This window comes from Crocuta crocuta, unplaced genomic scaffold (assembly GCF_008692635.1).
Source record: "Crocuta crocuta isolate KB4526 unplaced genomic scaffold, BGI_CrCroc_1.0 scaffold143, whole genome shotgun sequence".
NCBI classification, from domain to species: domain Eukaryota; kingdom Metazoa; phylum Chordata; class Mammalia; order Carnivora; family Hyaenidae; genus Crocuta; species Crocuta crocuta.
This window is the reverse complement of record NW_027529175.1, coordinates 296,827-306,868: the sequence shown is the minus strand read 5'-3', so window position 1 is coordinate 306,868 and position 10,042 is coordinate 296,827. Positions and strand designations below refer to the sequence as shown.

The window sequence follows — 10,042 nt, the reverse complement described above, 5'->3', positions numbered from 1 at the left end:
CAAAATGGAGCCAGCCATGGAACTTCAGGTCTCTTGCTTTCCTACCCTGTTCCCTCCGGCACCCAACCCAGAGCAGGGAGTTTCTGTGAGCAATGGAGCCAGCCTTGTCTGTTCCCTCTGCCTCCAGCTCTACAGGCAGAGGCGGCACCGACGGTCACAGTGATGAGGTAGCGTGGGGCAAACCGAGGGCAAAGTATAGGCTAACAGCCCTCTCCCTGCCAGGTGGGATCTATGTGACAGTCCCGGACTCTCCCAGTGACCCAAGAACAAAGGAAAGGGTTTAAGTGCTTGCATGGTGATGTGGGAAACTAAGGCAAATGAAGAAGTAAATCCCCTTACTGCCTACAGCTCGTTGCTAAGTCCTTGAACCTGGGAGTGACCTCCCTCTAGGAGCTCAGCTGCCTCGATGATGACACTTTGCTGGGGACAAAAGAAAATCTTAGCTTAACATTGTCCCAAACCTCTAGGACCCTGTAAGTCTAATTCCTTTATCTCAACTGCCCCAGGACATGTGCAGGCAATCCGGCTTCAAGTTCATAGCCCGGATGTGCATCTGAAGGCTCTCATGACTGAGGTTTTATTCAATGGTAATAAACGGTGTTTCCTTAGCAACAGCGAGCCCCTCAAGTACTGGAAACCTTGCTTCCAAAATACCTTAGAGACATACTCTATCTGAGACCCCTTCCCAACCCGAGGGTGTGTAATGAGTTAGCCATCAGAACCCCAGGGCACCTCTTCCTGCCCATGGGTCCCATCCCTGTGCCTTGATAAAATCATCTTTTTGCACCAAAGGCTTCTTCAAGAATTCTTTCTTTGCCGTCAGCTCTGAATGCACCACTCCCCATCCTCCATCCCCGCTGCCCCCGACCTTGACCCCAAACCTTCATCATATGGCGCCCAATTTGTGGGACTATGAGTCTTTTCATCTAGACTCTCAGCTTCCGTGCACATATGGTGAATATACTCTCTCTTTTCCTCCTTTACTCTTATTTCAGGGGCCCTTCGAGGAGTACGGGCTTATCGGACCACTTTCACATCAATTGCTCAGGTTGTAATCCTCTAACTTACTCTTTGGGGAGGAGAAAGCCTACCTTTTGGCGGGAAGTTAGTATCCCGGCCAGGATGGTAATCAGACCCAGACACTTGATGCCCTCTCTTTATTCCTATCCTGTACAAAGTTGTCTGTCTTGGGCGTGGGACACCCACCGAAGTCACCAGGATGGCTGCCAATCTTGACTCCCCTGTGAGGTTTCCAACTCATTGGTCTAGCGTGATCCCCTCCACATCTCTGGTCTAGCTGCCCCTGGCCAGGAGCCTCCACTGAGAGCTGGAGGAAACTGATACCCGATTGAACTGACACCCAACCGGGGACCGTTTCCTAGGGAAGTTGTCTATAAAGCCTACATGTGTTGGAATGTCACTCACATCATGATGGATTTCTGTCTTTACTGCTTTCTGTCAATGTCCTCTGCTAACCACTACTTAAAATTAGGTAATTCCCCCTTGTAAAACGTTTCTAGTGCTTTCCATAGGTTAAAAATGACAGGTTAGGGGCAGCTGGGTGGCTCAGTCGATTGAGCTTCCAACTTCGGCTCAGGTCACAATCTTAACGGTTCGTGAGTTCAATCCCCGCGTCGGGCTCTGTGCTGACATCTGGGAGCCTGGAGCCTGCTTCGGATTCTCTCTCCCACTCACGCTCTGTCTCTCTCTGTCTCTCAAAAATAAATGAACATTAAAAAAAATTTTTTTTAATGACAGGTTATTCAAGAAACTAAAGCATGGCTTCCGCTGAGTGCTCCTCAAAGACTAGGTAATCAGGGCATGACGACCAGGGAATGTTCTTCAAGGCGCAGCCTTTTAGGGCACGGCTTTCAAGGCATTTTGGTCCATATGTCAGGCACCCACCTGTAGTCTAGAATGCAAGGGGGTAGTGGGGGGACGCTAGCTTCCCTCCTTCAGAAGCCCTTAGTCGGCTGGTCATAGCAATTTCGTTCGAGAGATGCCTTGGGTCACTTTAACGCCAGGAACCTCGATCGTACCCTGCATGTGGGCCCCACATCAGAGGGGATTCTCAGGAGGTAATGGGCTTTCTCTCTCTCTCCTTTTCTCTCTATAGAAGGAGCATGAGAGCTTCTCTGGGGTCCCCAAGGACTCTCCCTTGGGATGCCTTTTTAACCCACTGGAAACAATTTGGCTTGCTGTATGTAGAAAAGACTGATCTATAACACTGCATGGCCTTAGTCAACAGAGAAAAAGCACGGAGGTACGCTAGGGCCAGGCCTTCAGGGCTACCCAGATCCCAGGGCCTCTTGCAGAACATATTTGGTCAGTGACCATGCCTGTCAACTCCCTCCTGATACATTGGATGGTAAGTGGGCCTCCTTCTAATAGAACCCAGGTTGCTGGAGGAAACAGAACATCCCTAACAAAAGAGGACGCTGACTCTCTCTCTCTGTTCCTCTGCCTAATAGATGTGAGAGCTTCTTCCTCATTCATTTCCTGGGGTTAACAGCTATAATTGGAGGCAACTGGGGTTAGTCTACCTTGGGACGGGGACTTTAAGGAATATGCCCGAGCAGCTGCTGAAATTCCATTTGTTTTGGGGGAATTTCCAGTCTTCTCTGGCCTGATGTGGACTCCATAGTTCCACTTTGGTGGAAAAAAACATGGCGCCTGCTCCTCTGTCTGAGCTAAGGTTTTGAATCGGCTTTTCCTTCTCTGCCTTCTGCTGGCACCTCGCCTCTTCTGCCTTCCCCTCCCCCTCCCGTTTCTGCACCAACTTGGGTGTGATCTGCACCTCTGGTTCCTATACCATCCTCAGTGCCTCAGGCACCATTGGCTCCTCCTCTCACCCTCGAGGTCAAGGAGCAAAGTGCACCCCCTTACCCCCTTGGACCACCCACTTCAGACATCTTCACTGGTGTCCCAGGTGAAAACTGACAATGGGGAATTTTTTTTTTTTTGACAATGGGGAAAAATTGATTGACTTTTCAGTGGACGCAGGTGAAACATATTTGGTGTTTAAACGGATTTAAGTTTGTTGGGCCTGGTCTTTAGAGTTATCAGCAGTAAATTTGAAACTTTCATTCTACCAAGGTTGACTAAAGGTCAGATAAGCTCATGTTATCTCTTGCAATTTGTTAGCTAAAAGATGACTTAAAATGAGTTAATATTGTCCCTCTCAAAGTTTTCAAGGGTAATTGTTAAGATAGCTTTCAAAGTCTTTGGTAACCTGAAACTTTAAAGTTTTGATTGCATGATAAGTGAGATTAACTTCATTGGACTTCTAGGTCTTTTCTAAATAGAGTGCTAAAGCTTTGATTACTGAACATAAGTTTGTTTTCAACTTCTTATTGCAGAGAAACTAAGGCTATTTGGATCTATTGGAAAACATGCTTTGTGCTTAATTGGTTCATGAATTTACCATCTAAAAAATTCTTTTTTTTTAAAAATATTTTTTATTTATTTCTAGGAGGGAGAGAGAGAGCCAGCATGAGCAGGGGAGGGTCAGAGAGAGAGGGAGATACAGACTCTGAAATAGGCTCCAGGCTCTGAGCTGGCAGTCAGCACAGAGCCTGACGTGGGGCTCGAACCCACGAACCGTGAGATCATGACCTAAGCGAAAGTCGGACGCTTAACCGACTAAGCCACCCCGGGGCCCCGAGATGAATGGAATTTTAAAAGTACACTGGTATAAGGTTGAAATTCTGCTTTTCTCTCTGTTCAAAAGACAAAGTTTTCTTGGACTGTTGATCTGCTCTTGATAAGAAAATGTAAACAAAGTTTACAAACAGAGGGTTTTTTTTCTCTTTTGTCTGCCAGGAAAGCCAAAGCTTTAGGTTTTGTCTTTATCAGGTCTTTGATCACTTAGTTAAAACTTCTCAATGTAGAGCTAGGTTTTGCTAACAACTATATGGTACTATACATTCGCCTTTAGGATCTTTTATTGCCATCATGGTTGACTAAACTTTTAAGATTTGTAATGATCAGTAATCCTATTTAGGATGTGCTTTCTAACTTTCTATGGTTTTAAGAAACTTCCTAGGATTTTAATGGTAAATCAAATCTTTTTGACCAATTAGATCCGTTTGTCTGGTATGCTAAGTTACTTGGAAAAGCACAGTCACACAATGGTAAACCTTAGGTTGTATTGCACAGGTTAAATGCTATAACTGCCCAAATATATATGCAATTCCTAAGTTTTAATATTTTGGTATAAGGTCATCACTCAATATTCTGATTACTTGAAGTGCTATGTGCCACAGAAATAACCGAATTTCCTTGTCAATTGCATCATCATGAACTCTCATCAGATCTTTAACAATGTCCATTTCTGAGATGTTGTCCTTTATCATTGTTCTCATTCCCTCATGAAACGTGTTTCTTCTTCAAGGAGACTTATAAGAAGGACTTTTGAAACAAATACAGGTATGTGACATCTTTAAGATGAATACTAAAATGGGTAAGAATTTCCAGAACCAAAAAGCTGCATTCAAACGGAACAAGAAATAGGAACATGAGATTAAATGAACTGAGGAAGATTATAGTTTTGTGACTCTTGTTGGAAGTATTGCTGGCTCTCTAATGTTTGCTCTTCCAGATTAAGGAAACTTTTCTTAAGATATCTATGATATACAGAAGTGTCATAAAGTGCTCAGCTGTGAACTGAAGCATTTATCTTTTCTCCCTACCTAAACCCTCTGAAATTCAAAAACTCCCAGTGAGTATTCTTTCTTTCATGGCAATTACAGTTGTTTGCATAAGGTCAATGAGAATCTGTTCACCTTGTAACAGGACACCATTGGAAATGCTGGTTATTTTACCCAGGCTTTGATTGGAATGCCATATTTGAGAGTGACATGCACAGACTCAGAAATGACCAGACAGCTTTAAGGAACTGAGGTTGACTTTCTGAAACAGGGAGCCATAAAGGCCCTCGGAAATGTTGGCCGGAGACCTGCTTACAGAGTTCCCAGCAGGAAGCAAATAAGGTCACTTTCTGGCAGGTGCAGAAACCTCAGGACATCTTGGGGACCTCGTGAAGAGAATTCGTCCGATTCCACAGGTATTGCAGGCCTGTCTGACGGGAAGTATTTGGCTTGCCTTCCGGCCTGGAGAGGCTACAAAAGTTAAGTCTGAAGATTCCTCATAAAAGGTTCCGGCAAAGCAAACTTTCAAAGATCCTCATGATCAATTACTATTCTCACCGAGGTCATGTGAATAATCGGGCCGGTTTTGCTAAGACTAGACTTGTTCTACACATGCATTGGTCTCAATCTGGCCATCTCTGGAAATGAAGGTTTTTAGAGAAAAAAACCATGTTTCAACAATGCACCGTATGGATGTTAAATTCTAGCCTGATTGTCTTTAAATGTTTGTTATTTGCCTAAACTAGACAACTCGAGGTAACCTTCAGAAAAATTGTCACAGTATTTCATGTGTAGACAATCTGTGCTCGTTATTCTTTGGGGATAATAATAAGACGCCAGGGGAATGTGATTATTTAAACAACTGGAAAATGGGATGGATTCCCCAATGACTGTAGGCAAAGACTTTTCTCACCGTAGACTTATCAGTAGATCAACACTATCGTCTTTATTTTTCACCTGAGGGCTGGTTAATTCATGCATCTCTAAATATACCAACCATATCCTCCCTAAACCAGATCTGAAAGTTACTAGAAACCCACCCCCATATAAACCCAGGAGATCTGGTTTATTCAAAGGATGGAAAGTCTAAGACAACAGGGGATTTAACTCCAAAATAAAAGGGCCCCCACTGGGTCATATTATGCAGTAAAGTTAGAGGAGCACACTTCACGGGCTCCTGTATCTAAAATAAAACCTGTACCCCCTTTACAGGAAATCCATGAGCAAACTAACGTGCCTTCTCATTCCCGGGAACCTGTGAAAGACCTTAAATTTCTCTTATGATGGTTGTACATTTCTTGCTCATTCTCCTTTCCCAATTCCTACTAACAATTCCTTCTTACAATGGGCCATCCAAAAGGGTCACCACAGACATTTGAGTAACAGACCAGAAAGATCAGTCTGATTCCTTCTGTCTGTTCCCACCCCCATCTGAGGAGGCTTCAAGCCTGACATTTAGCATCTCACTGGCAGCACTGGTAGACAATGGGTTTGTAATCTGCTGTAACCATTAGCCTATATTTTTCTTGTTTCTGTAAAAGTACCTCTTAATGACCTGATTGCTTACTAAACAAAACAGGGTGTACAGGATGGCTAGCACCACCTGTTACCCAGTTAAGGGCTTAAATGACTCTCAACATTGTATTATTAAATGCTAAAGTAACTCAAATGCATAGCATAGTTCTACAAAATAGAATGGCATTAGATGTTTTGGCTGCTACACAAGGTGGCATGTATACACTCACAAAAACAAAATACTGGGGGCACCTGGGTGGCAGAGTTGGTTAAGCACCCGACTCTCGGTTTTGGTTGAGGTCATGACCTCAAGGTTTCGTGAGTTCGCGCCCCACATCGGGCTCTGCACTGACGGCGTGGATTGTCTCTCTCCCTCTCCCTCTCTCTCTCTCTCTGCCCCTCCTCTACTCATGCTCTTTCTGTCGCTCTCAAAATAAATAAATAAACTTTAAAAAATTAAAAACAGGGGCGCCTGGGTGGCTTAGTCGGTTAAGCGTCCGACTTTCGCTTAGGTCATGATCTCGCGGTTCGTGGGTTCGGGCCCCGCGTCGGGCTCTGTGCTGACTGCCAGCTCAGAGCCTGGAGCCTGTTTCAGTCTGTGACTCCCTCTCTCTCTGACCCTCCCCTGCCCACGCTGTCTCTCTCTCTCTCTCCTAGAAATAAATAAAACATTAAAAAAAAAATTAAAAACAAAACAAACAAAATGCTGTATGTACATCCCAGATTACTGCAAAAATACTTCTGGATTTCTAACTGACATGAATATTCAAATCGGCGCTTTAAATAATCCCTCCCTTCCCTTTAATGATTGGTTAAACATCTAGACTCGAGGACTTTTGTCAGCTACCGAAGGACTTTCATTTGGGCTAATCTTTCTAGTTATTCTAACTATGTTTTGCTGTTTTCTCCCATGTCTCTCTCTCTGCCTGGTCCCAAGACTCCATCATTGCAATGACTTGCAGCCAACAGACGATCCTTTCCACTCGAGGAGGTCCATACATGTTGCCCATGTTGGATTCAGCTGCCTGTATGTTTTTGTAACTCCTCTCCATGTTCCCTGACTGACCCATATTGACTCCTACAGGAAGGGACGTCACTATGCCCCTACCCAGCAGGAAGAAGCTACAGAAGATGAGACCCTCCACCTTCAGCAACTTGAAGGATTTAAAGGTCAAAACTGTTGGTGGGGGGTATGATGAAGGAGCGTGGGGCAAGCCGAGGGCAAAGTACAGGCTAACAGCCCCCTCCCCACCAGGTGGGATCTGTGTGATATTCCTTGGACATTCCTGGCCCCCCAAGCACAAAGGAAAGGGGTTTAAGTGCTTGCATGGTGATGTGGGAAACTAAGGCAAATGAAGAAGTAAATCCCCTTACCGCCTACAGCCCATTGCCAAGTCCTTGAACCCAGGAGTGACCTCCCTCTAGGAGCTCAGCTGCCTCTGATGATGACACTTTGCTGGGGGCAAAAGAGAATCTTAGCTTAACATTGTCCCAAACCTCTAGGACCCTGTAAGTCTAATTCCTTTATCTCAGCTGCCCCAGGACATGTGCAGGCAATCCGGCTCCAAGTTTATGGCCCGGATGTGCATCTGAAGGCTCTCATGACTGAGGTTTTATTAAATGGTAATAAATGGTGTTTCCTTAGCAACAGCGAGCCTCTCAAGGTCCTGGAAACCTTGCTCGCAAAATACCTCAGAGACATGCTCTATCCGAGACCCCTTCCCAAGTGAGGGTGTGTAATGAGTTAGCCGTCAGGACCCCAGGGCAGCTCTTCCTGCCCACGGGTCCCGTCCCTGTGCCTTAATAAAATCACCTTTTTGCACCAAAGGCATCTTCAAGAATTTTGTCTTGGCGGTCAGCTCCGGACCACTCCACCATCACCCAAAACTTCATCAACATGGCAGATCCTGAAGGGGTCTGTCATCTGGGTTCCTGGTCCCCAGGGAGATGTGCTGAGAGCAGGGCACCGGCCAGGTGTCTTACCTTTGGGTTTGTAAACAACTGTGAGATTCTGGGTCTCAGGCTCCGGAATCAGCATTTGGGCTGCTTCTAAATGGGGCCAGGACGACATTCACTTCCCCAGCCCTGGGCGGCCCCGTTCCAGCTGCGCAGGGGGGTTCTGGCCCCGCCGATCTCTGCGGTGTTCTCTCCCATAACCTTGAGCCCATCCTACAGGAGGAGAAGCTAAGGCTCAGAACTAGACTACATCCTGCCTGAGATCTCACAGCCACGTCATGTCCTGTGAGGGCCAAGTAGGGACTGAGGCCTGGGCCCGCGCCTCGGGAGCACATCCCTAAGCTTTGTGACCTTGGGCAAGCTGCCCAACCTAAGGCTCCCTTTCCCTGAGGCCACACTGAACATGGCTTTCCTTTCATTGGGACCGCGGGGCGGGCAGACGAGGTACACCGCTCACAGCAGTCGTGAACAGGGCAACCTTCCCCAGAGGCGCTTGGAGCCAGGACTTATCTGAGAGCCCAGAGAAGGTGTCACAAGGACCCCTCCTGCCTATTTCTTTTGTTTTCCTCCTGGCGCTTGCTGCTTGCTGTCATATGATACACTTACCATTTCCTTGTTTATTGTCTAACTCCCCACCAGGCAGGGCCAAAGGTTTTTTCCTCATCTGTGCGATCCTAATCAGGCACGCAATGCTATTCACTGAATGAGCAGCTGTGGGGTAGGGCTGCGGGAGGGCGGGCAGAGGTCTACACCGAGAGAGGTGATGGTGGCCCGGCCAGGTGAGGTGGGGCTGGAGGAGGAAGTGATGCTGTCCGGGTGTCGGGGAGGAGGAGGGTGATGGGGGCCGACTGCTCAGCTGGGGGTTTGATGGGGAAGGCTGGCCCCTTGGCAGACCGCTCCCCATGGCTGGGCCCAGGCTGGGTCCCAGGTGTGACATCACCGCTGGGCAGAGCTGGCACCTCGTCTCATCCCCCTCAACATTCTCTGGGCAGGGGGTTGGTGCTTAGCCCCGAGGTGTGTCCGTCTCCACCTGACCGTCCACTCCTCAAACCCCATACCCTTGACCCCCTCCTCCTGGAAGCCTTCCCTGATTCTCTAGCTTCTTGTCTCCTCCTGCCCACGAATTCCTCCTTCCTCTATGCCTGCATTCACTCACTCACTCACTCACTCACTCACTCACTCACTCAGGAAACTGTTCCAAGACTGGCCCCAGACGCTGGCGCCACGGGGATGCAGAGATGGCCATGCCTCATGGGACATAAGCCTAGAAACCAAATCACAGCATGACTTCCAAACCAGGCAATGCATGAACGCTCTTTTAAGGAAAGTATTTCTCGTGGGTCCTGGAGGTGTCTTCCATCACTTTTATTAGAGTGTTTCTTTATTATTCAGAGACACAGAGCCGGGTGTAAGCCTCTCTTGATGTGTCCACCCACGCCTCCGCTCGGCGCCCTCCCCCTGCCTCGTTCCTCAGAGGCCACCAGTGACTATAGTGTCAAGGTCAGTGCAAACTCAAACACATGGGATGGGGGACAGGATTTATTTGTTTTACAATTCTCTTTGTTTTTTTAATGTTTATTTTTGAGAGAGAGCACGAGTGGGGGAGGGGCAGGGGTGTTGGGGGGGACAGAGGACCCGAAGCAGGCTTTGTGCTGACAGCGGTGAGCCCACTGTGGGGTCTGAACTCCCTTATCATGAGATCATAACCCAAGCCGAAGTCGGACGCTCGACCAACTAAGCCACCCAGGCGCCCCAGGATTTCTTTGGTTTCACTGTGGTAAAATACGCACAACTTAAAATTTACCATTTTAACCATTTTTACGTATACTGCCTGGTGGCATCAAGTGCATTCACGTGGTTATGCAATCATCACCACTGTCCAGTCCCCTGAACTTGCTCATCTTCCCTTTTACAACCAAGTC

The 10,042-nt window shown here is 47.1% G+C and overlaps 2 long non-coding RNA genes across 3 annotated transcripts in view; one reads left to right on the top strand and one right to left on the bottom strand.

Moving 5' to 3' along the window:
- Nucleotides 1-1,431: 1,431 nt before the first annotated feature.
- Nucleotides 1,432-8,608, bottom strand: LOC144226512 (uncharacterized). The gene is made up of 3 exons (XR_013333666.1): nucleotides 8,148-8,608; nucleotides 7,539-7,620; nucleotides 1,432-1,708 (listed from the first exon to the last, which is right to left on the bottom strand). It is a non-coding gene; the product is annotated as an uncharacterized LOC144226512 (long non-coding RNA).
- Nucleotides 8,609-8,817: 209 nt separating this feature from the next.
- LOC144226441 (uncharacterized) overlaps nucleotides 8,818-10,042 on the top strand; it is a 7,020-nt gene continuing 5,795 nt past the window's right edge. For both annotated transcript variants that reach the window (XR_013333640.1, XR_013333639.1), the window contains exons 1-2: nucleotides 8,818-8,899; nucleotides 9,513-9,620. This is a non-coding gene — a long non-coding RNA (uncharacterized LOC144226441). The remainder of the gene's footprint in view (nucleotides 8,900-9,512; nucleotides 9,621-10,042) is intronic.